This window comes from Conger conger, chromosome 12, assembly GCF_963514075.1.
Source record: "Conger conger chromosome 12, fConCon1.1, whole genome shotgun sequence".
Classification (NCBI taxonomy): Eukaryota; Metazoa; Chordata; class Actinopteri; order Anguilliformes; family Congridae; genus Conger; species Conger conger.
In genome coordinates, this window is record NC_083771.1 from 2,296,539 (window position 1) to 2,317,477 (window position 20,939).

The 20,939-nt window shown below is 54.9% G+C and overlaps 11 non-coding genes and 3 pseudogenes across 11 annotated transcripts; all 14 read right to left on the reverse strand.

Annotated features, from left to right (window-relative positions):
- Positions 1 to 2,191: 2,191 nt before the first annotated feature.
- Positions 2,192 to 2,367, reverse strand: LOC133106369 (U2 spliceosomal RNA; annotated as a pseudogene).
- Positions 2,368 to 8,622: 6,255 nt separating this feature from the next.
- Positions 8,623 to 8,739, reverse strand: LOC133105937 (U5 spliceosomal RNA). Its single transcript, XR_009704122.1, has one exon. It is a non-coding gene; the product is annotated as a U5 spliceosomal RNA (small nuclear RNA).
- A 332-nt stretch (positions 8,740 to 9,071) lies between these two features.
- On the reverse strand, positions 9,072 to 9,262 carry LOC133106183 (U2 spliceosomal RNA). Its single transcript, XR_009704354.1, has one exon. It is a non-coding gene; the product is annotated as a U2 spliceosomal RNA (small nuclear RNA).
- A 433-nt stretch (positions 9,263 to 9,695) lies between these two features.
- Positions 9,696 to 9,812, reverse strand: LOC133105939 (U5 spliceosomal RNA). The gene has a single exon (XR_009704123.1). It is a non-coding gene; the product is annotated as a U5 spliceosomal RNA (small nuclear RNA).
- A 332-nt stretch (positions 9,813 to 10,144) lies between these two features.
- Positions 10,145 to 10,319, reverse strand: LOC133106421 (U2 spliceosomal RNA; annotated as a pseudogene).
- Positions 10,320 to 15,479: 5,160 nt separating this feature from the next.
- LOC133106559 (U2 spliceosomal RNA) lies at positions 15,480 to 15,586 on the reverse strand (annotated as a pseudogene).
- Positions 15,587 to 16,019: 433 nt separating this feature from the next.
- Positions 16,020 to 16,136, reverse strand: LOC133105940 (U5 spliceosomal RNA). Its single transcript, XR_009704124.1, has one exon. It is a non-coding gene; the product is annotated as a U5 spliceosomal RNA (small nuclear RNA).
- A 332-nt stretch (positions 16,137 to 16,468) lies between these two features.
- On the reverse strand, positions 16,469 to 16,663 carry LOC133106525 (U2 spliceosomal RNA). The gene has a single exon (XR_009704537.1). It is a non-coding gene; the product is annotated as a U2 spliceosomal RNA (small nuclear RNA).
- An 855-nt stretch (positions 16,664 to 17,518) lies between these two features.
- On the reverse strand, positions 17,519 to 17,635 carry LOC133105941 (U5 spliceosomal RNA). The gene has a single exon (XR_009704125.1). It is a non-coding gene; the product is annotated as a U5 spliceosomal RNA (small nuclear RNA).
- A 332-nt stretch (positions 17,636 to 17,967) lies between these two features.
- Positions 17,968 to 18,158, reverse strand: LOC133106184 (U2 spliceosomal RNA). The gene has a single exon (XR_009704355.1). It is a non-coding gene; the product is annotated as a U2 spliceosomal RNA (small nuclear RNA).
- Positions 18,159 to 18,591: 433 nt separating this feature from the next.
- On the reverse strand, positions 18,592 to 18,708 carry LOC133105942 (U5 spliceosomal RNA). The gene has a single exon (XR_009704126.1). It is a non-coding gene; the product is annotated as a U5 spliceosomal RNA (small nuclear RNA).
- Positions 18,709 to 19,040: 332 nt separating this feature from the next.
- Positions 19,041 to 19,235, reverse strand: LOC133106478 (U2 spliceosomal RNA). Its single transcript, XR_009704509.1, has one exon. It is a non-coding gene; the product is annotated as a U2 spliceosomal RNA (small nuclear RNA).
- Positions 19,236 to 20,043: 808 nt separating this feature from the next.
- Positions 20,044 to 20,160, reverse strand: LOC133105944 (U5 spliceosomal RNA). The gene has a single exon (XR_009704128.1). It is a non-coding gene; the product is annotated as a U5 spliceosomal RNA (small nuclear RNA).
- A 332-nt stretch (positions 20,161 to 20,492) lies between these two features.
- LOC133106185 (U2 spliceosomal RNA) lies at positions 20,493 to 20,683 on the reverse strand. The gene has a single exon (XR_009704356.1). It is a non-coding gene; the product is annotated as a U2 spliceosomal RNA (small nuclear RNA).
- Positions 20,684 to 20,939: the final 256 nt, after the last annotated feature.

Sequence of the window (20,939 nt, forward strand, 5' to 3'; positions counted from 1 at the left end):
CTGGAGCACGGTGGACTTGCATCCCCCCGGCGGACCGTAGAGGACGCCCTCAGCCATCAGGGAGGATCTTGGCAGGAACCTGCTTAGGGAGACAGAGGAACAAACAAGGCCCCAGACCCGCCTGGCCACGGAGCACTCCCAGAACAGGTGGTGAATGTGTTCCGAGTCAGTGCATCCGTGGGGGCAGCGTTCAGTCAGGGCTAAGTGCCGGCGGTACATAAACGTTCGTGTGGGGAGACACCTATGGGCTGTCATCCAGGCAATGTCTTTTTGTTTGTTTGTAAGACATTTGTGTGTTACATTTGCCCAGATGACTTGCGGGTCCAGGTCTGGCCCCCCCCTCGGGAGCGTTACAATTTCTCCAGATCTTAAATGAGCCATAATCATTTTATAGCTCCACGAGGTTAGGCCAGCCCTGGGCAGACCCGTCCTGTAGGCAAAGTCCTTCAGGGCTCGATAGACATAGGGGGGGTCCCAGCTATAGGGTATGGTGAGGTCCAGCACACCCAAGCCCATTGCTCTGAGGAAGGGGGTGGCATAGTACCTGGCAAAGGTACCAGAGGCCTTACCCACCTTCCCTGCATTCTGGACAAGGGTGGCCAGACCCTGCACCATGATGATGTTCACAATGTCTGGGACCCCCCGCCCCCCATTCCGCTCCTCTTTGAGGAGGGTGACGCGTTTAAGTTTTTCCATGGTGCTCCCCCAGACAAAGCGGAAAGCCATCCGGGTAATTAGCTTCCCGGTGGCTTTGTCTGGGGGAAACACCCTCCCCACATAGAGCAGAATGGGTAGGACAATTGCCTTCAGGACGAGGATCTTACCCGCCATGGTCAAGGGCCGTGCACTCCAGCTCCTGATTTTATTTTGGACGTGGCGGAGGGCTTCCTCCCAGCTGGTTCTCCCTCCTCCGTCAGCCTGGAAGGTCACCCCCAGGAGCTTGATGGTATTCCTACGCACAGGGAAGGAAACGGTCAGCTCCTCACTCCAATGTGGAGACAGAAACAGTTCACTCTTGTCCCTGTTGACCAGGGCGCCAGTGGCCACACAGAAGTCGTCCAACACCTTGGTGGCACAAGCGATAGAACGACTGTCTGTGGCGACGATGGCAATGTCGTCCATGTACGCCATCACCTTTAGCCGTTCCCCCCCCGCTCCAGGGAGTGGATAGCCCACCACCCCTGGATTGGCCCTAATGGCCTGGAGGAACGGTTCCAGGTAGATGACGTACAGGAGAGATGCTAGAGGGCACCCCTGCCTGACGCCAGACCTGACATCGAACGGGGCAGAGGGCTGTCGATTGACAACCACTCTGCCCGTTATGTCTGTCAGACAGATCTTTGTCCAGCGCAGGAGGGGGCCAGGAATGTTCATTTTCTCCAGCACTCTCTCCAAGCACACGTGACTCACCCGGTCAAATGCCTTCTCTTGATCGAGACTGAGAAGGCACAAGGGGGACCTCCGCTCCCCGGAGTGGATGATTAGATCCCTCGCGAGGAGCAGGTTGTCATTTATGGACCTCCCCTGCACGCTGCAGGTCTGGTCCGGTCCGATCACCGATGTTATCAGGCCTTGGAACCTCCCCATCAGCGCCTTCGCCATGATCTTATAATCGACTGAGAGGAGGTTGATCGGCCGCCAGTTGCGGAGGTCCTTCAGGTCCCCCTTCTTTGGGACAAGAGCTACTGAGCTCTGTCTCAGTGAGGCGCCTAACCGCCCCTCCCTGTACGCAGCCCTGAACACTTCCGCCACGTCCCCCTTCAGGAGATCCCAGTGAGCCTGGTAAAACTCAGCTGGGATTCCGTCAATCTTTAGTAAAAGGCGAAAGATTTGTGCGTGCTGAAGAGAAACCCGAGCGAAATGTGACCTTTCAGCGCACCAGGCGCCTCCGGCCCCCTTCCCAGCCACTCCCACTGACCCGGGGTTGCCACTGCCGCCAGCCGGCCGGCCGGACAGACAATCCGAGAGGGAAGGTGGGAAAAGCGAGACAGCGCAATGACAACAAACAGTTACGTCCCGCACAGAAAACTACATCATTTTGCTAAAAAACAGAGGCAAGCACACTTACAACAAGGGCACATATTCACCCTATTTACAACACAATTTACATACATACAAAAAAAACAAACAAACAAACAAAAAGGGGGAAGAACAGGGCAACAAAACACAACCTTTTTTTGCACAAAACTTGGAGAGGCGCACCGTTCCCGAACGCACTGCAATAACGGGTCGATGCTTGAAGCGGACGGAGCAAGCTCCTTCTCCGACTCCCTGTGCCAAAAATCCGTTTAATATATAGTCCCCTGATAGGGGACGTATCAGATATTAAACTGATAAGAACAGATTTTTTTTTGTTTTTAAAGGTTTTTATTATATCTGCCCTCAGTTTACATTACATCATATTCCTTGGGCTTACATTATTTTTACATTTTATTCAAACCATTTTAAAACCTTAAACACAAAGACTAAACAACACCAACAAAACCCAAGACTTAGAAAAAAAAAAACCTTTCCCGCCCCCACCCCAAAAGGTAAAAGTAAAAGACAAACCGGTTTCATTTTCCCCTCTCCCACTGGGGCAAACCAGGTTCACCAGACACCTTTCCAAAAATAAAACCATTAAATACTCCAGTCTTAAAAGAACATAAATACATAAATAAATAAACTTTAAGACTGTTAAAACCCAACACACAAAAGCCCTATTAAAATCCCACTTTAAAACCCTAGCCTTTCCACTCTTTTGTAATGGGCAGCCCTGTGTCCTTAAAAAACACACTCCTCTCCCTTCTATTCCACAAACACAAAGACCGCCCATTGCTGTTCCTCAGTCCGCACCCACGAGAGTCCATGCTGCGGGGCCCCACAACGACCGGGCCTCGTCCGCGCCTTTCCTCCTCCGGTCTCTCCTCATATAGTCTCTGACCAGGGATTTTGCCAGCCGCCACACTGCCTCCGGTTCCAGTGCCCTCCTCTCCTCCACCCAGAGAGTCCTGGCTGTCCAGAGGGCCTCCTTGCAGCAGTTCGCTGTGAGCCACATGGCCCTCCAGCTCCTGGTCCCCAGCGCCTGTTTTCCCGCCCCGTAACGGGCGTGCTGCAGGGTCATTGTCCCGCCTCTGAAGAAGAGGCCCAGCAGGGGGTCGGCCAGCCTCCAGAGCTCCCTGGCGGCCTCACAGTCCCACAGTGCGTGGCGGACTGACTCCTCGTCCTGGCATCCATCCCGGGGGCACACCGCAACAGTAGCCAGGCGTCTCGCGTGCATCACTGCCCGCACTGGCAACACCTCGTGGGCGCCGAACCACGCCAGGTCCCTGTGTTTGTGGAGCAGATCCGGATGGGTGACCGCGCTCCAAACGGTTGTTGCTTGGCCTACCGCCAGCCCGCGCACTGGACACACCTGGTCTCTGCCCTGTACAAAAGAGAGGATAGCACGGTGAGAGGCCAGGGTACCCTCCCCCTCCCCCTCCAACCCACACTTCCCCAGAAAGGCCTGAAGCGGCCGATATGGCTTGGGCATCACAAACGCCATGGGCACCGTAAGGGGCACCTTAATGAGGCCCAGCCGCTTCAGGTACCTCCCTATAAAAAAACGTACGAAAAAGGATCCCTTCGTTTCCATTTTTAAAACCATAGATATGTGTAGGGCTACAAATTGGCTCAACATCACCCGGTAAAAATCTGGGACCCCCCTCCCGCCCTTCTCCGGCTCCCGCCTAACCCATTCCCTCCGGAGCCGTTCCCACCCCCCTCCCCATAAAAACCGAAACACACACCGATTAAGACGAGACAGGACAGAACGCGACGGAACAAAAATGACACCCACAAAAGACAATAACGGGACCAACACAGACTTTAAAACCAGGATCTTCCCTTGGAAGGTGAGCCTCCGGAGCTGCCAAAATTGGAGCCTGCGCTCAGCCTTCCTCAGCACCACCTCCCAGTTCTCCTCCCCCTTCCCTTCTGAATTAAAAATGAGTCCCAGCACCCGCACATCCCCCTGAGTCCCCACCAGGGGGAGTGCTTGGCGCTCTCCTTCCTCCCACACTCCAAGGGTTTTTAGGACTGATTTTCCCTGGTTCAGCCTCGACCCTGAGGCCTCCCCGTACAACCCCGCCTTCTCTAAAACCACTTTCACAGAACGAGCGTCCCTACATAAAATTGTGACGTCGTCCATATAAAAGATGCACCTGGCCTCCCTCCCCCCACTACCCGGGATCTTTAAACCCGCTATCCAGGCTTCCCTTCTCAAGACCTCTGCAAATGGCTCTATACAGCACACAAACAGAAGGGGGGATAAGGGACACCCCTGGCGGACGCCGCAGTTGATTTTCACTGCTCTGGTTAGGATCCCATTAACCAAGAATCTACTCCTCGCCCCTGCGTAAAGGAGTCCCACCCGAGCTAGAAACCTGGCCGGAAAGCCCATCTTTTGCAGTACACTGAACATGTACTGGTGCGAGACCCGATCGTAAGCCTTTTCGAAATCTAAATTTAGAAGAGCTAATTTCAGATTTCTGTCTCTCGCCAGACAGATGGCATCTCTCACCAACACCAGGCTGTCCGTGATCCTCCTTCCGGCCACTGCACAGGTTTGATCCGGGTGTATCAAACCCCCTAAAACCGATTTCATTTTTTCTGTTAAAATTTTGCTAAAAAGTTTCAAATCAAAATTTAAAAGTGTGATCGGACGCCAGTTTTTTAGGTCCGTCACCTCTCCTTTTTTAAATAATAGGGTCACAACTCCCTCCTTAAAACTGTCCGGGAGCTGCTCCCTAAAATCAAAATCCTTAAAAACGTTTACCAAATCCGGACCCACCAGATCCCAAAATGTCTCATAAAATTCCAGGGGCAAGCCATCTGCCCCTGGAGCCTTCCCTTTTTTAAAAGACCTCAGGGCGGTGGACAGGTCGGCTAAAACTATGGGGGCTTCAAGACCCACCCCCTCTCCAACCGTTTTGTCTATAACCCCCAAAAACTCCTCCAACCTCTCCTCCACCACCTCCTTGGTGGAGAAGAGGTTGGAGTAGAAACTTTCCACCTCCTCCCTCAGGCCCTCACTCGTTTCAACCAAGGAGCCATCCTCTTTCCTCAACCCCTTCATGAGGGCTCCCTGCGCCATCACCCTTTTAAAAAAGTACCTGGTGCAGGCTTCTCCCTCATCAATGTCCCTCTCCCTGCTCCTAAAAATAACGCCCTTCCCCTGGGCTTCCGCCATGGCAGCCATGAGACGCCTCGTCTCCTCCACCTCCGCTCGGAAGTCAAAACCCCCGAGCAGGAGGTTAGAGTAGCGATTGAGGCGCCTCTGGAGCCCGGCCCACACGCGCCTCTCTCTCTCCCGCTTCTCCACGCCCGCGTGGATAAAGAAGCTCTTTATTTTTGGCTTCGTGTCCTCCCACCACTCCGCCCTGCTCCCAAACAGGTCCTGGAGAGACTGCCAGGCCATGTACTTCTCCCTGAACTGCTCCTGCACCCCCCGCTCCTTTAGCAGGAGACAGTTCAGCCTCCACACCCCCCGCCCTACTTCCAGGCCGCCTTCCAGCACCAGGGAGCAGGTCAGGAGGACATGATCTGAAAAGAACACAGGGGTGGCCCGTGCTGTAGCCGCTGCCACCCCCCTTCCAAAAATAAAATCAATCCTGGAGGCTCTGGCCCCATCCGGACTAGTCCAGGTGAAGCCTGGAGCCGTATTTACCTGTTTTACCAAATCTTTAAGTTTAAAATCCTTTAAAACCGTGTTTAAAAACAAAGAGGTCTTATCTAATCTAAAATACCCGAAACCCCTCCTCCCTTCCCTTTCTAAAATGCAATTAAAATCCCCCACTAACAAAAGTGGAACCCTCCCCAGCAGGTGTGGGGATAACCCGTGAAATAACTCAAATCTGTCCTGCTTTAACGCTGGGGCATAAACATTTATTACACGAAATGCCACACCCCCAAAACTCAAAGAAACCGCCAAAACCCTACCTGGTCTAATCACCGTGTGACCCACCACCTCCACCCTTGTGTTGCGCACCAGGACTGCCACCCCATCCGCCTTGTTCTCATCCGACCCACTCCACACAGACGGGCCGTGGGTCCACCTCCTCTCCCACTCTTTATAGGAGGCGCTGAGGGGCAGGCAGCATTCCTGTAGGCAGAGGATGTCTGCCCCCACAGTTTCCAGGTTTGCGAACACTGCCTGCGCCCTCCCTGGAGTACGGATGCTTCTTACATTTATTGTGGCTATTGAGATGGTGGCCATTTTTTGTGAGGGATTTTAAAACCAATAAGCCTCTTAAAAACACGGTAACACAGTTAAAACCATTTTCCAACACCTAGGGCTTAGTGCCCCCTGCTGGCTCAGCCTCCTCTCCCCCTGGGGCTCCCCCGGTGGTGGGCGGGTCCACCCCCAGGTACGGCCACTCATTGGGAGACAGCTGCGGGAAGACCGGGGACGAAGCAGTGGGCTCACTGTCCGACTCCCCAGCCAGCAAGCCCCACCTCTCCCTGAAACTTACCCGTCCCTTCTTTACCCCGCCCTCCTTCTCAGGCCCCACCACCTCGTCAGCCAGCCTCTTCATCACGCCGGCCTGAGCCGCTTCCATCTCCTCCTCGGACTCCACGGTCACCATGGACCCAGCCTCGGAATCCGACTCCACCGGTGTCCCGTACAGGTTTTCCAGGGACCCTTCTGGAAACAAAACCAGACTTCCCTGGTCGCCCCCTTCCCCTTCCTGCCTCTTCTTGTCCTTTTTCCCTACCCTCCGCTCCACCGTGGCCCCGCTGGACTCCCCAGCCCTGACCTCCCTCTCTTCTACCCCTTCCTCTCTCTCCTTGTCTTCCATCCCCTTGCCCTGGGCCACTTCACCCCCTTCTTTACCCTTCTCTCCTGCCCCCTCCTGGGCCTTGCTGTTCTTCTCCTCCACTTCCTGCCCTTCTCCCTGGGCCTCTCCCTCAGTCTTCCCTACCTCTTCTCCCTGCTCCTCCCCCTCCTCAGACCTCCCCTTCTCTCCTCCCTGCTCCTCCCCCTCCTCAGACCTCCCCTTCTCTCCTCCCTGCTCCTCCCCCTCCTCAGCCCTCCCCTTCTCTCCAGCCTGCTCCTCCCCCTCCTCAGTCCTCCCCTTCTCTCCTCCCTGTTCCCCCTGTGTCTCTCGCTCCCTTTGCTCTTTGCTGGCTGCCCGGACAGCCTTTGTTCTGTTTGCAAAGGAATCCGGGCAGTCCCGAAACAGGTGGGTATTCTCCCCACAAAGGTTACACTTCCTCCCTGTTGTGCATTCAGTGGCCAGGTGCCCCACCTCCCTGCACTTACCACACACCACCACTCTACAGGCTTCAATCAGGTGGCCATATTGGCCACACCTGCGGCACAGCTTGGGCTGACCCTGATAATATATCAGCCCCCTGTTCTCACCCAGCACGATTAGTGTCGGCAGGTGGCGCATCCCACTGAACCCTGATGGGTCCTCGTTTAGCTTAATTGGCACTCGCCAAACGCAGGTCCAAATGCCGTCCACATCCATTACTTTTAGTGGAGAACCTCTCACCTGGCAATACCGAGAAAGCCAGGTGACAATGTCCGATTCCTCCACAGTCTCGTTAAACATACGGACAATAGCCACTTTTAGGCTATCATCCGTAAGCCTCTCCACATTGAACATGTCCAACCTCTCCTTAACCGTCTCATACTTTGCCCAGAACGAGGCAAGTTGCTGAGACGTCTTAAAAGAGAGGTCAAAACCTTTCCCTTGCGGGAGAACCACAAGGCAGTTAATTTCAGCTGCAGTGAAACCCAGCACTCCCCTTATAAATTTCCTTGAAAAATCAAGGCGGGACAGCTGCAACAGCTTTCCATCTTTTTCCCTCAAACAGAACCTAACACAGCAATGCCTGCGCGTGCCCACCCTGGCAGCAGACATTCTCAAAAAAAAGGTCAGTTACCGACCAAACCCCCCAATAGCCACCCAACACACAAATTACACGTTTCTTGTTCAAAAATTATTAACCAAAAAAAGCAACCCCGGGCTCTTGCCCAGCCCCGAAGGGCTCAAACCCTTAAATCACCCCAATCAATAAATCACTTACCTTGCTGTCTTCAAACTCAGGAACAAACTTTTTCTTTTTTTTAAATTCAACAAATCAATCTCCTCCACGGACGAATCCTTGACCACGCAGCAATTTGACCGCCTATCTTAGCCAAAAGGCCGAGAAGCGATAACCGCACACTGGCCCCTGCCGACGGCGCCCTCCCGGTGGCCCCGGACCGCGCTCGGGGGAAGACGCCACCTGGCCCAGGAGCCGGCCCCCCTCCCCGCCTTCCCAAGAACCCTGCGCACGCACTGACTGGCCGGTCGGCGAGCTACCGTAACGACCGGACTCAGCTGGCTCCTCCCACCAAGATCCACTGTCCTCCACTGGCAGGCACAGCCGCCAAAAACACTCGACACATACCGAGTACGCTGTTACGTACTTACTACCGAGTTACTTACTGAATAGCCGCTCTCTAGGCAGCGACCAAAGCTATTTAGCGAGCGGGGCATCGATCGAACGCGGCAAGCAGGCGATAAGCCAGAAACGAGCAAGTCGGCGACTCGCAAGCAACCCGCATACCTGTCGCACATTGCCGTCTGTCCTTAAACCGTTCGAAGTTGCCCCGCCCTGTGGACGGAGCATCCAAAAATAGCACAAACTCAGGTGCGTTCCTCTCCACGGAAATCTTTAGTAAAAGGCGAAAGATTTGTGCGTGCTGAAGAGAAACCCGAGCGAAATGTGACCTTTCAGCGCACCAGGCGCCTCCGGCCCCCTTCCCAGCCACTCCCACTGACCCGGGGTTGCCACTGCCGCCAGCCGGCCGGCCGGACAGACAATCCGAGAGGGAAGGTGGGAAAAGCGAGACAGCGCAATGACAACAAACAGTTACGTCCCGCACAGAAAACTACATCATTTTGCTAAAAAACAGAGGCAAGCACACTTACAACAAGGGCACATATTCACCCTATTTACAACACAATTTACATACATACAAAAAAAACAAACAAACAAACAAAAAGGGGGAAGAACAGGGCAACAAAACACAACCTTTTTTTGCACAAAACTTGGAGAGGCGCACCGTTCCCGAACGCACTGCAATAACGGGTCGATGCTTGAAGCGGACGGAGCAAGCTCCTTCTCCGACTCCCTGTGCCAAAAATCCGTTTAATATATAGTCCCCTGATAGGGGACGTATCAGATATTAAACTGATAAGAACAGATACTACACTTGATCTTAGCCAAAAGGCCGAGAAGCGATAACCGCACACTGGCCCCTGCCGACGGCGCCCTCCCGGTGGCCCCGGACCGCGCTCGGGGGAAGACGCCACCTGGCCCAGGAGCCGGCCCCCCTCCCCGCCTTCCCAAGAACCCTGCGCACGCACTGACTGGCCGGTCGGCGAGCTACCGTAACGACCGGACTCAGCTGGCTCCTCCCACCAAGATCCACTGTCCTCCACTGGCAGGCACAGCCGCCAAAAACACTCGACACATACCGAGTACGCTGTTACGTACTTACTACCGAGTTACTTACTGAATAGCCGCTCTCTAGGCAGCGACCAAAGCTATTTAGCGAGCGGGGCATCGATCGAACGCGGCAAGCAGGCGATAAGCCAGAAACGAGCAAGTCGGCGACTCGCAAGCAACCCGCATACCTGTCGCACATTGCCGTCTGTCCTTAAACCGTTCGAAGTTGCCCCGCCCTGTGGACGGAGCATCCAAAAATAGCACAAACTCAGGTGCGTTCCTCTCCACGGAAATCTTTAGTAAAAGGCGAAAGATTTGTGCGTGCTGAAGAGAAACCCGAGCGAAATGTGACCTTTCAGCGCACCAGGCGCCTCCGGCCCCCTTCCCAGCCACTCCCACTGACCCGGGGTTGCCACTGCCGCCAGCCGGCCGGCCGGACAGACAATCCGAGAGGGAAGGTGGGAAAAGCGAGACAGCGCAATGACAACAAACAGTTACGTCCCGCACAGAAAACTACATCATTTTGCTAAAAAACAGAGGCAAGCACACTTACAACAAGGGCACATATTCACCCTATTTACAACACAATTTACATACATACAAAAAAAACAAACAAACAAACAAAAAGGGGGAAGAACAGGGCAACAAAACACAACCTTTTTTTGCACAAAACTTGGAGAGGCGCACCGTTCCCGAACGCACTGCAATAACGGGTCGATGCTTGAAGCGGACGGAGCAAGCTCCTTCTCCGACTCCCTGTGCCAAAAATCCGTTTAATATATAGTCCCCTGATAGGGGACGTATCAGATATTAAACTGATAAGAACAGATTTTTTTTTGTATTTAAATTATTTTATTGTCCGCTCAGACATCACTTTACATACACACACTTTACAACAAAATCCAAAACCAAAACCTCTCTACATCTCTTTAACAGAAAAAACCCCAAACCCCACCCCTTCCCAACCAAGTCCCAAAGTCCCAAAACCCATTCTTTCCCCCTCCCCCTTCCCAACACATTCCCACCATACAAAAACGCATTTCAAACCAAAAAATCTCAAAAAACAGAGACAGCAATACAAACCAAACAAGAAAACAAACAAAAACATCCCTACACACAAAACCCTTCAAAAACCCTACCTCACCCCCTTCCATCGCTCCCACGCGGCGTGGAAACCCCACCTGAGCACCTCCCATCGGAAGCGCCGCTCCACCTCCGCCTCCACCATCCGCACCACCCCCCCCCCTGTCCACCCCGTCTTCACCGCTCCCCTCTCCCCCCGCGCCCCCCACAGCTTCTGCTTTGTCAGGCTCAGCAGCAGCAGCGTCTGAAACCTGGCCCTCCCCTTCTCCCTCCCCAACCCCTCTCCACACAACACTCCCCCCCGTGTCACCCCCCTTATGCTCCTGTACCTCCTCCCCATCAGCTGCCACACCTCCTGGGCAAAGGGGCAGCCCCAGAAGACATGGGCCACGGTCTCCTCCTCCCTCCCACAGCCCTCCCTCGGACAGAACCTGTTCTGGGTCAGCCTGTGCCGGTACAGGACGTCCCTCACAGGCAGCCTCCCGTAGGCCACCAGCCAGTTCAGGTCCCTCAGGCGGTTCTCCAGGCCTTTCGGCTGGATCGCCGCCCAGACCTCCCGCCCCACCGGCACTCCTGTCCCCCCCACCGGCCTCAGCCGCTCTTTTAGGGCCTTGTACAGGGCCCTGTGGTGCAGCACCAGCTCCCTGTCCGCACACTCCTCGTGCCTCCTGGCCCAGCGACTTACCTGCGCATAATGAGCAGGGGCCACCTGCCCCCTTGGCACCCTGTTGTCCCACCCCACCAAACCCCGCACACAAGACACGAACCAAAAACGAACAAAAAACTGAAACTTATGCCTTTGTGGGGAAACCAAAGAAACACACAAATTACTATAAAACAAAACATCTAACTTGAGGGGAAGGTGAAGCACATCCCTCCCTCCCTCCTCCACCGCCATGTACATCACCTCCCTCCTCACGTATTCGTAGCCTCCCCACAAAAACTTAAACACCGCCCGCACCAGCTCCCTCCTAAGCCGCACGGGCACCGGGAACACACAGGCCAAATAAATTAAGGAGGGCAGGATGTCGGCCTTTAGGACCAGGGCCCTCCCAGACAGTGTGAGCCGGCGTGTGGACCAAAGGCCTAATTTGGCCTTCACGCCCGCCACCCTCTTCTCCCAGTTCCTCACCGCGTCCCTCCTTACCCCCTCCCCAAACTCCACCCCCAGAACCTTCACTGGCTCTGAAAACACCTGCAGCCCACACTGTCTATCCTTCCTCCCCTTCCACACCCCTAAATATTTAATGGTGGACTTTTCCAGGTTGATAGCGGCTCCCGCCCCCCTGGCAAAGTCCCCCACCACCTCCATCGCCCTTCGCACGCTCCTGTCCCCCTCCAGAAACAGGCAGACGTCATCGGCGTATAACGCCACCTTCAAAGCCTCCCCCCCCGCCCCTGGCATTGGCACCCCTCTGATCCCTCCATCTCTCCTTATTGCCTCTGCCACCGGCTCCATGTATAGTACAAAGAGGAGGGGTGACAAGGGGCACCCCTGCCTTACCCCCCCCCTCTGCCACACCATATCCCCCAAATGCCCGTTCACCCCTACCCTACTCCCCACACCCCTATACAGCAGCTGCAGCCACCTCAAAAAACCCTCCCCAAAACCCAACCGCGCTAAAACCCCAAACAGAAAACTGTGGCTGACCCTGTCAAACGCCTTCTCCATATCTATCGAAACCATCACTAATGGCAGGTTCCTCTCCTCCACCCAGCACAAAACGTCCCGCGTGAGCTGGAGGTTCCATGCCGCCGATCTTCCCTCCACCCCACAGGTCTGGTCCTCCCCCACCAGGAACGGCATGGCCAAACTCAGCCGACCCGCCAGTGCCCGGGCGATGAGCTTGTAGTCGACGCCCAGAAGTGTTATCGGGCGCCAGTTGTTCAAATCAAGCTCATCGCCCTTCTTATGTAGCAAGGCCACCACTCCCTCCTTCATCGATGGGGCGAGCTCCCCCTTCTCGAATATCTCCCCCACGACATCCAAAAAGTCTGGGCCCACCACCTCCCAGAATTTAGAAAAAAATTCCTTGGGAATCCCATCCTTCCCCGGGGCCTTCCCTCCCTTCATCCCGGAGAGTGCCTTTCTGAGCTCCTCCGAGCTGAAGGGCACCTCCAGGACTGCCCTCACTCCCTCCGGCACCCTCTGCTCCACCAGACCCAGAAACCTCTCAGAGGCACTCCTGTCCACCTCTCTTTCCCCGAAAAGGTGAGAGTAATAACAGGAGGCCACCTTTAACATCTCCTGCGTTCCTCTCTGCACCCTCCCGTCCTCCCCCCTCAGCCCTTCCATCACCCTCTTTGCCCTCATCGCCCTCACCCTCTGAAAGAAATATGAGGAGCAGGTCTCGTCTTTCTCATATTTCTCTCCCTGGCTCTTAAAAGCCAGGGAGCGCGCCTTGTCCTCGTGCATCGCCCTCAGCTCTGCCTTTAGGACCTCCCACCTCCCCTCATCAAAACCCCCCCCATTGTTCCATCCCACATAGAGCCCCTCTAGCTCCCTTTGGAGCTTAAGGGAGTACCTCTGCTCCTTCCTCTTCTTTCCCTGGCAGTAGGCGATAGCTAAGGCCTTAATCCTGGCCTTTGTCAGCTCCCACCACTCTGTTGCCGTGTTAAAAAATGGCTTCAGCTTCCTCCACCCCCGGTACGCCTCCCTGAAGCGCACACAAAAGGCCTCCTCCTCCAGGATCTGGACGTTCATGCGCCAGCACCCTCTCCCAAATGCTGGCGCATCCCACCCCACTGTCACCGCCACCCCGCTGTGATCTGAAAAAAACAGCGGGATCACCTCCGCCGCCTTCACCCTCTGCCCCCCCGAAACAAAAACATAATCAAGACGGGACTTGGCCCCCCTGCTGTTCCCCCAGGTAAGCCCCGGGTCCCTTGGCCACACCTCCCTAAACCCGTCCTTCAAGGAGAACCTCCCCAACACCCCTTTCAGGTGTGCTGCCGATGCATCTGGTGCCTCAAAAGAAACATTAAAATCCCCCCCCATCACTACATACCTGCTTGTAGCACACACCTGCTCCAGAGACAAAAAAAAACTCCTTCGCCTTTGTAGCAAGGCTGGAGCGTACACGTTCACAAACCTCAGTTTGATTCCCCTCCAATCCCCGTCCACCACGAGGACCCTCCCCTGAACCCATGAGAACACATCTATAACTTTTATCTCCCTCCCTCCAAACAAAATTCCCACCCCTGAAGAATGTACCCCTCCCACACTCCAAAAAGAAAGCCCCCTCTTCCACTCAAAAGCAAATTTCTGAGCGTCCTCACTGGACCTCAGGTGCCCCTCCTGCACAAAACAAACAAAAAATCTCTGTCCCGTCAAAAAATGAAAAACCCCCCTCCTCTTTCCATCCTTTCTCAGACCCCTCACATTACAGGTCAGTACAGTTACATTTCCTGCCATGACTGAAACCTGTCGAAAAACAAAAAACCTCCTCCCTCCCAGCCTCACAGGCCAAACCCCCCCACCCTCCCTCCCCCTCCCTCCTCGCAATCTAAAAACGGTACCTCGTTCGGGGCCCTCTGTTTTACCGGCCCCTCGTCGTACCCACACTCGGACAGGGGGGAAGCCATGTCCCACACCAGGCTCTCACTGCTCGACACGTCAGTGGAGTCCCCAGAGTCCAGGTGCAATCCCCCCCTGACCACGCCGAGCCTGACCTTCTTCTTCTTCTTCTTCTTCTTCTCCTTTTCCCCTGGAGATCCGCTCTCCCCGCTGGTGCTCTCCACCGCCAGCTCCTCTGTGGCCTCCGCCCACGTGAGGGTGCGGCTGCGCTTCACCCCTCCCTCCAGGCCTCCTTCCTCAGCCCCAGCTGCCCCTGCCACAAGGGCTCCCTCTGGGGGTGCCTTTCCTGCCCCCACCTCTGCTCCGCCCGGGGCCGGCACTGCTCTGCCTGCCGTCGCCTCTCCCCTCCTGCCCCGAGGACATGGGGTGGGGCCCACCTCTCCTGATGACGGCACTGATGAAGTCGAGGCCTCCAGCTCCGACTCCTCCACCACCTCCTCACCCGCCTTTTCTGCTGCAGGAGCTGCCTCCGGCGCTCCCTCCTCCTCTCCTCCAGGGGGCGCTGCATCGGCAGGAGCAGCACTGCCCTGCTCCTGTCCCCTCTCCTCTGCCTGGCTCTGCTGCGCTTCCTCCTCCCCTCCACCAGGGGGAGCTGGCTGTCCTCCGGCTGCCTCGGCGTAAGTGCGCCTCCGGGCTGGGCAGTCCCGGATCAGGTGTTCCAGACTCCCGCACAGATGGCACTTCCTTCCTCTGGGGCACTCGCGTGCCGCATGGCCTTCCTCCCCACACGCCAAACAAACAAACGAGCTGCAGTCCTTTGACATGTGGCCGTACTTGAGGCATCTCCTGCAGTACGTGGGCAGGCCTGGGTAAGTTAGGAACCCCTTATCCTGCCCGATGGAAAAAACTGCAGGCAGATGCCTCACTCCGCCCACCGACTCCTCTTCAGGCCTTAGCCTCACAAGGTACTGCCTCTTCCCATTCCAGACACCGAAGTAGTTCCTCATCCTCACCTCGGGCCTCAACACCGTACAGTATCGCCCCAAAAACCCCTCCACCTCTCTTGCCGTGACAAACGGGTTGTACATTAGTACGGTAACCAGCTTCACATCCCTTGAAAAGAGTGGCTCCATGGAAAGGCCCTCTAATATCTCCTCTTTCCTCTTCTCCTTATAGGCCTCATACACCTCCAAACACAACGCCTCACTTTCCAAAGTTACATCATATAGGCCTCTTCCCTGGTGATCTTGCACACAGTACATGCGCTCAACTCCCACACCAAAAAAATCTTTAAATACCCTGAGTATGATGTAGCGTAGGTCCACGGTTCCTCTCTTCTCCGCCTCCACCTGTATCCGAATGGTGTTCCTCCTCTTTAATCCTCCTCCCTCCATTTCCGGTCCTGGGGCTGTCATGGTCCCTCGAAATCCTCCCGCAAGTCCTTGAAATCGCTGAAAGTTTGTAGACTGATAAGAACAGATACTACACTTGATCTTAGCCAAAAGGCCGAGAAGCGATAACCGCACACTGGCCCCTGCCGACGGCGCCCTCCCGGTGGCCCCGGACCGCGCTCGGGGGAAGACGCCACCTGGCCCAGGAGCCGGCCCCCCTCCCCGCCTTCCCAAGAACCCTGCGCACGCACTGACTGGCCGGTCGGCGAGCTACCGTAACGACCGGACTCAGCTGGCTCCTCCCACCAAGATCCACTGTCCTCCACTGGCAGGCACAGCCGCCAAAAACACTCGACACATACCGAGTACGCTGTTACGTACTTACTACCGAGTTACTTACTGAATAGCCGCTCTCTAGGCAGCGACCAAAGCTATTTAGCGAGCGGGGCATCGATCGAACGCGGCAAGCAGGCGATAAGCCAGAAACGAGCAAGTCGGCGACTCGCAAGCAACCCGCATACCTGTCGCACATTGCCGTCTGTCCTTAAACCGTTCGAAGTTGCCCCGCCCTGTGGACGGAGCATCCAAAAATAGCACAAACTCAGGTGCGTTCCTCTCCACGGAAATCTTTAGTAAAAGGCGAAAGATTTGTGCGTGCTGAAGAGAAACCCGAGCGAAATGTGACCTTTCAGCGCACCAGGCGCCTCCGGCCCCCTTCCCAGCCACTCCCACTGACCCGGGGTTGCCACTGCCGCCAGCCGGCCGGCCGGACAGACAATCCGAGAGGGAAGGTGGGAAAAGCGAGACAGCGCAATGACAACAAACAGTTACGTCCCGCACAGAAAACTACATCATTTTGCTAAAAAACAGAGGCAAGCACACTTACAACAAGGGCACATATTCACCCTATTTACAACACAATTTACATACATACAAAAAAAACAAACAAACAAACAAAAAGGGGGAAGAACAGGGCAACAAAACACAACCTTTTTTTGCACAAAACTTGGAGAGGCGCACCGTTCCCGAACGCACTGCAATAACGGGTCGATGCTTGAAGCGGACGGAGCAAGCTCCTTCTCCGACTCCCTGTGCCAAAAATCCGTTTAATATATAGTCCCCTGATAGGGGACGTATCAGATATTAAACTGATAAGAACAGATTTTTTTTTTTTTTTTATTTTTTTTATTTGTGGTGAAGCTCTGAGTCAAGGCCTTAGCGTTGGCTCAGAGTTTTACCTATTTTTTTACTAAATCTCCTCTAAACTACTCCTTATATACATATATACAATCGCAACCATATCCAAATCACTCTCCAAATCAATCCCCGTCCAAATCCAAATTCCCGTTTAACCATAAATCCAATCCGCTAAACCCCGTAGGGTATTCACTCAAACCCCGTAGGGTACAACTCAAACCCCGTAGGGTATTACTCTAGCCCCGTAGGGTCCTAACTATACAATAAGGAGGGAAAAAAATAAAACCCCCCGATCGCTCCTCACCACCAGGCCGAAGCCTGGCTTGAGAGCCGATCTGGCAAGCTCCAGGCCTAAGGCAGAGACCCAAGGGGAACCATGAACCATCATGGCTCTTACCCTTGATCTTAGCCAAAAGGCCGAGAAGCGATAACCGCACACTGGCCCCTGCCGACGGCGCCCTCCCGGTGGCCCCGGACCGCGCTCGGGGGAAGACGCCACCTGGCCCAGGAGCCGGCCCCCCTCCCCGCCTTCCCAAGAACCCTGCGCACGCACTGACTGGCCGGTCGGCGAGCTACCGTAACGACCGGACTCAGCTGGCTCCTCCCACCAAGATCCACTGTCCTCCACTGGCAGGCACAGCCGCCAAAAACACTCGACACATACCGAGTACGCTGTTACGTACTTACTACCGAGTTACTTACTGAATAGCCGCTCTCTAGGCAGCGACCAAAGCTATTTAGCGAGCGGGGCATCGATCGAACGCGGCAAGCAGGCGATAAGCCAGAAACGAGCAAGTCGGCGACTCGCAAGCAACCCGCATACCTGTCGCACATTGCCGTCTGTCCTTAAACCGTTCGAAGTTGCCCCGCCCTGTGGACGGAGCATCCAAAAATAGCACAAACTCAGGTGCGTTCCTCTCCACGGAAATCTTTAGTAAAAGGCGAAAGATTTGTGCGTGCTGAAGAGAAACCCGAGCGAAATGTGACCTTTCAGCGCACCAGGCGCCTCCGGCCCCCTTCCCAGCCACTCCCACTGACCCGGGGTTGCCACTGCCGCCAGCCGGCCGGCCGGACAGACAATCCGAGAGGGAAGGTGGGAAAAGCGAGACAGCGCAATGACAACAAACAGTTACGTCCCGCACAGAAAACTACATCATTTTGCTAAAAAACAGAGGCAAGCACACTTACAACAAGGGCACATATTCACCCTATTTACAACACAATTTACATACATACAAAAAAAACAAACAAACAAACAAAAAGGGGGAAGAACAGGGCAACAAAACACAACCTTTTTTTGCACAAAACTTGGAGAGGCGCACCGTTCCCGAACGCACTGCAATAACGGGTCGATGCTTGAAGCGGACGGAGCAAGCTCCTTCTCCGACTCCCTGTGCCAAAAATCCGTTTAATATATAGTCCCCTGATAGGGGACGTATCAGATATTAAACTGATAAGAACAGATACTACACTTGATCTTAGCCAAAAGGCCGAGAAGCGATAACCGCACACTGGCCCCTGCCGACGGCGCCCTCCCGGTGGCCCCGGACCGCGCTCGGGGGAAGACGCCACCTGGCCCAGGAGCCGGCCCCCCTCCCCGCCTTCCCAAGAACCCTGCGCACGCACTGACTGGCCGGTCGGCGAGCTACCGTAACGACCGGACTCAGCTGGCTCCTCCCACCAAGATCCACTGTCCTCCACTGGCAGGCACAGCCGCCAAAAACACTCGACACATACCGAGTACGCTGTTACGTACTTACTACCGAGTTACTTACTGAATAGCCGCTCTCTAGGCAGCGACCAAAGCTATTTAGCGAGCGGGGCATCGATCGAACGCGGCAAGCAGGCGATAAGCCAGAAACGAGCAAGTCGGCGACTCGCAAGCAACCCGCATACCTGTCGCACATTGCCGTCTGTCCTTAAACCGTTCGAAGTTGCCCCGCCCTGTGGACGGAGCATCCAAAAATAGCACAAACTCAGGTGCGTTCCTCTCCACGGAAATCTTTAGTAAAAGGCGAAAGATTTGTGCGTGCTGAAGAGAAACCCGAGCGAAATGTGACCTTTCAGCGCACCAGGCGCCTCCGGCCCCCTTCCCAGCCACTCCCACTGACCCGGGGTTGCCACTGCCGCCAGCCGGCCGGCCGGACAGACAATCCGAGAGGGAAGGTGGGAAAAGCGAGACAGCGCAATGACAACAAACAGTTACGTCCCGCACAGAAAACTACATCATTTTGCTAAAAAACAGAGGCAAGCACACTTACAACAAGGGCACATATTCACCCTATTTACAACACAATTTACATACATACAAAAAAAACAAACAAACAAACAAAAAGGGGGAAGAACAGGGCAACAAAACACAACCTTTTTTTGCACAAAACTTGGAGAGGCGCACCGTTCCCGAACGCACTGCAATAACGGGTCGATGCTTGAAGCGGACGGAGCAAGCTCCTTCTCCGACTCCCTGTGCCAAAAATCCGTTTAATATATAGTCCCCTGATAGGGGACGTATCAGATATTAAACTGATAAGAACAGATTTTTTTTTTTTTATTTGTGGTGAAGCTCAAAGTCAAGGCATTAGCGTTGGCTAAGAGTTTTACCTTTTTATTATTAAATCTACTCTAACTAATCCTATTCACATATGTACAACAACGCCGTTGTCCGAATCAAAATCCAAGTCAATCCATGTCCAAATCCAATTTCCAGTAGCAATGAATCCAATCAGATAACCCCGAAGGGTTCAATTCAGGCCCCGAAGGGTACATTTCTAACCCCGAAGGGTACTAGTCTATCAGGGGGAACCTAAAAAACCCCCGATCGCTCCTCACCACCAGGCCGAAGCCTGGCTTGAGAGCAGGTGGAATACGCTCCAGACCTCCGGCAGAGACCCTAGGGGATCCATGAACCATCATGGATCTTACCCTTGATCTTAGCCAAAAGGCCGAGAAGCGATAACCGCACACTGGCCCCTGCCGACGGCGCCCTCCCGGTGGCCCCGGACCGCGCTCGGGGGAAGACGCCACCTGGCCCAGGAGCCGGCCCCCCTCCCCGCCTTCCCAAGAACCCTGCGCACGCACTGACTGGCCGGTCGGCGAGCTACCGTAACGACCGGACTCAGCTGGCTCCTCCCACCAAGATCCACTGTCCTCCACTGGCAGGCACAGCCGCCAAAAACACTCGACACATACCGAGTACGCTGTTACGTACTTACTACCGAGTTACTTACTGAATAGCCGCTCTCTAGGCAGCGACCAAAGCTATTTAGCGAGCGGGGCATCGATCGAACGCGGCAAGCAGGCGATAAGCCAGAAACGAGCAAGTCGGCGACTCGCAAGCAACCCGCATACCTGTCGCACATTGCCGTCTGTCCTTAAACCGTTCGAAGTTGCCCCGCCCTGTGGACGGAGCATCCAAAAATAGCACAAACTCAGGTGCGTTCCTCTCCACGGAAATCTTTAGTAAAAGGCGAAAGATTTGTGCGTGCTGAAGAGAAACCCGAGCGAAATGTGACCTTTCAGCGCACCAGGCGCCTCCGGCCCCCTTCCCAGCCACTCCCACTGACCCGGGGTTGCCACTGCCGCCAGCCGGCCGGCCGGACAGACAATCCGAGAGGGAAGGTGGGAAAAGCGAGACAGCGCAATGACAACAAACAGTTACGTCCCGCACAGAAAACTACATCATTTTGCTAAAAAACAGAGGCAAGCACACTTACAACAAGGGCACATATTCACCCTATTTACAACACAATTTACATACATACAAAAAAAACAAACAAACAAACAAAAAGGGGGAAGAACAGGGCAACAAAACACAACCTTTTTTTGCACAAAACTTGGAGAGGCGCACCGTTCCCGAACGCACTGCAATAACGGGTCGATGCTTGAAGCGGACGGAGCAAGCTCCTTCTCCGACTCCCTGTGCCAAAAATCCGTTTAATATATAGTCCCCTGATAGGGGACGTATCAGATATTAAACTGATAAGAACAGATACTACACTTGATCTTAGCCAAAAGGCCGAGAAGCGATAACCGCACACTGGCCCCTGCCGACGGCGCCCTCCCGGTGGCCCCGGACCGCGCTCGGGGGAAGACGCCACCTGGCCCAGGAGCCGGCCCCCCTCCCCGCCTTCCCAAGAACCCTGCGCACGCACTGACTGGCCGGTCGGCGAGCTACCGTAACGACCGGACTCAGCTGGCTCCTCCCACCAAGATCCACTGTCCTCCACTGGCAGGCACAGCCGCCAAAAACACTCGACACATACCGAGTACGCTGTTACGTACTT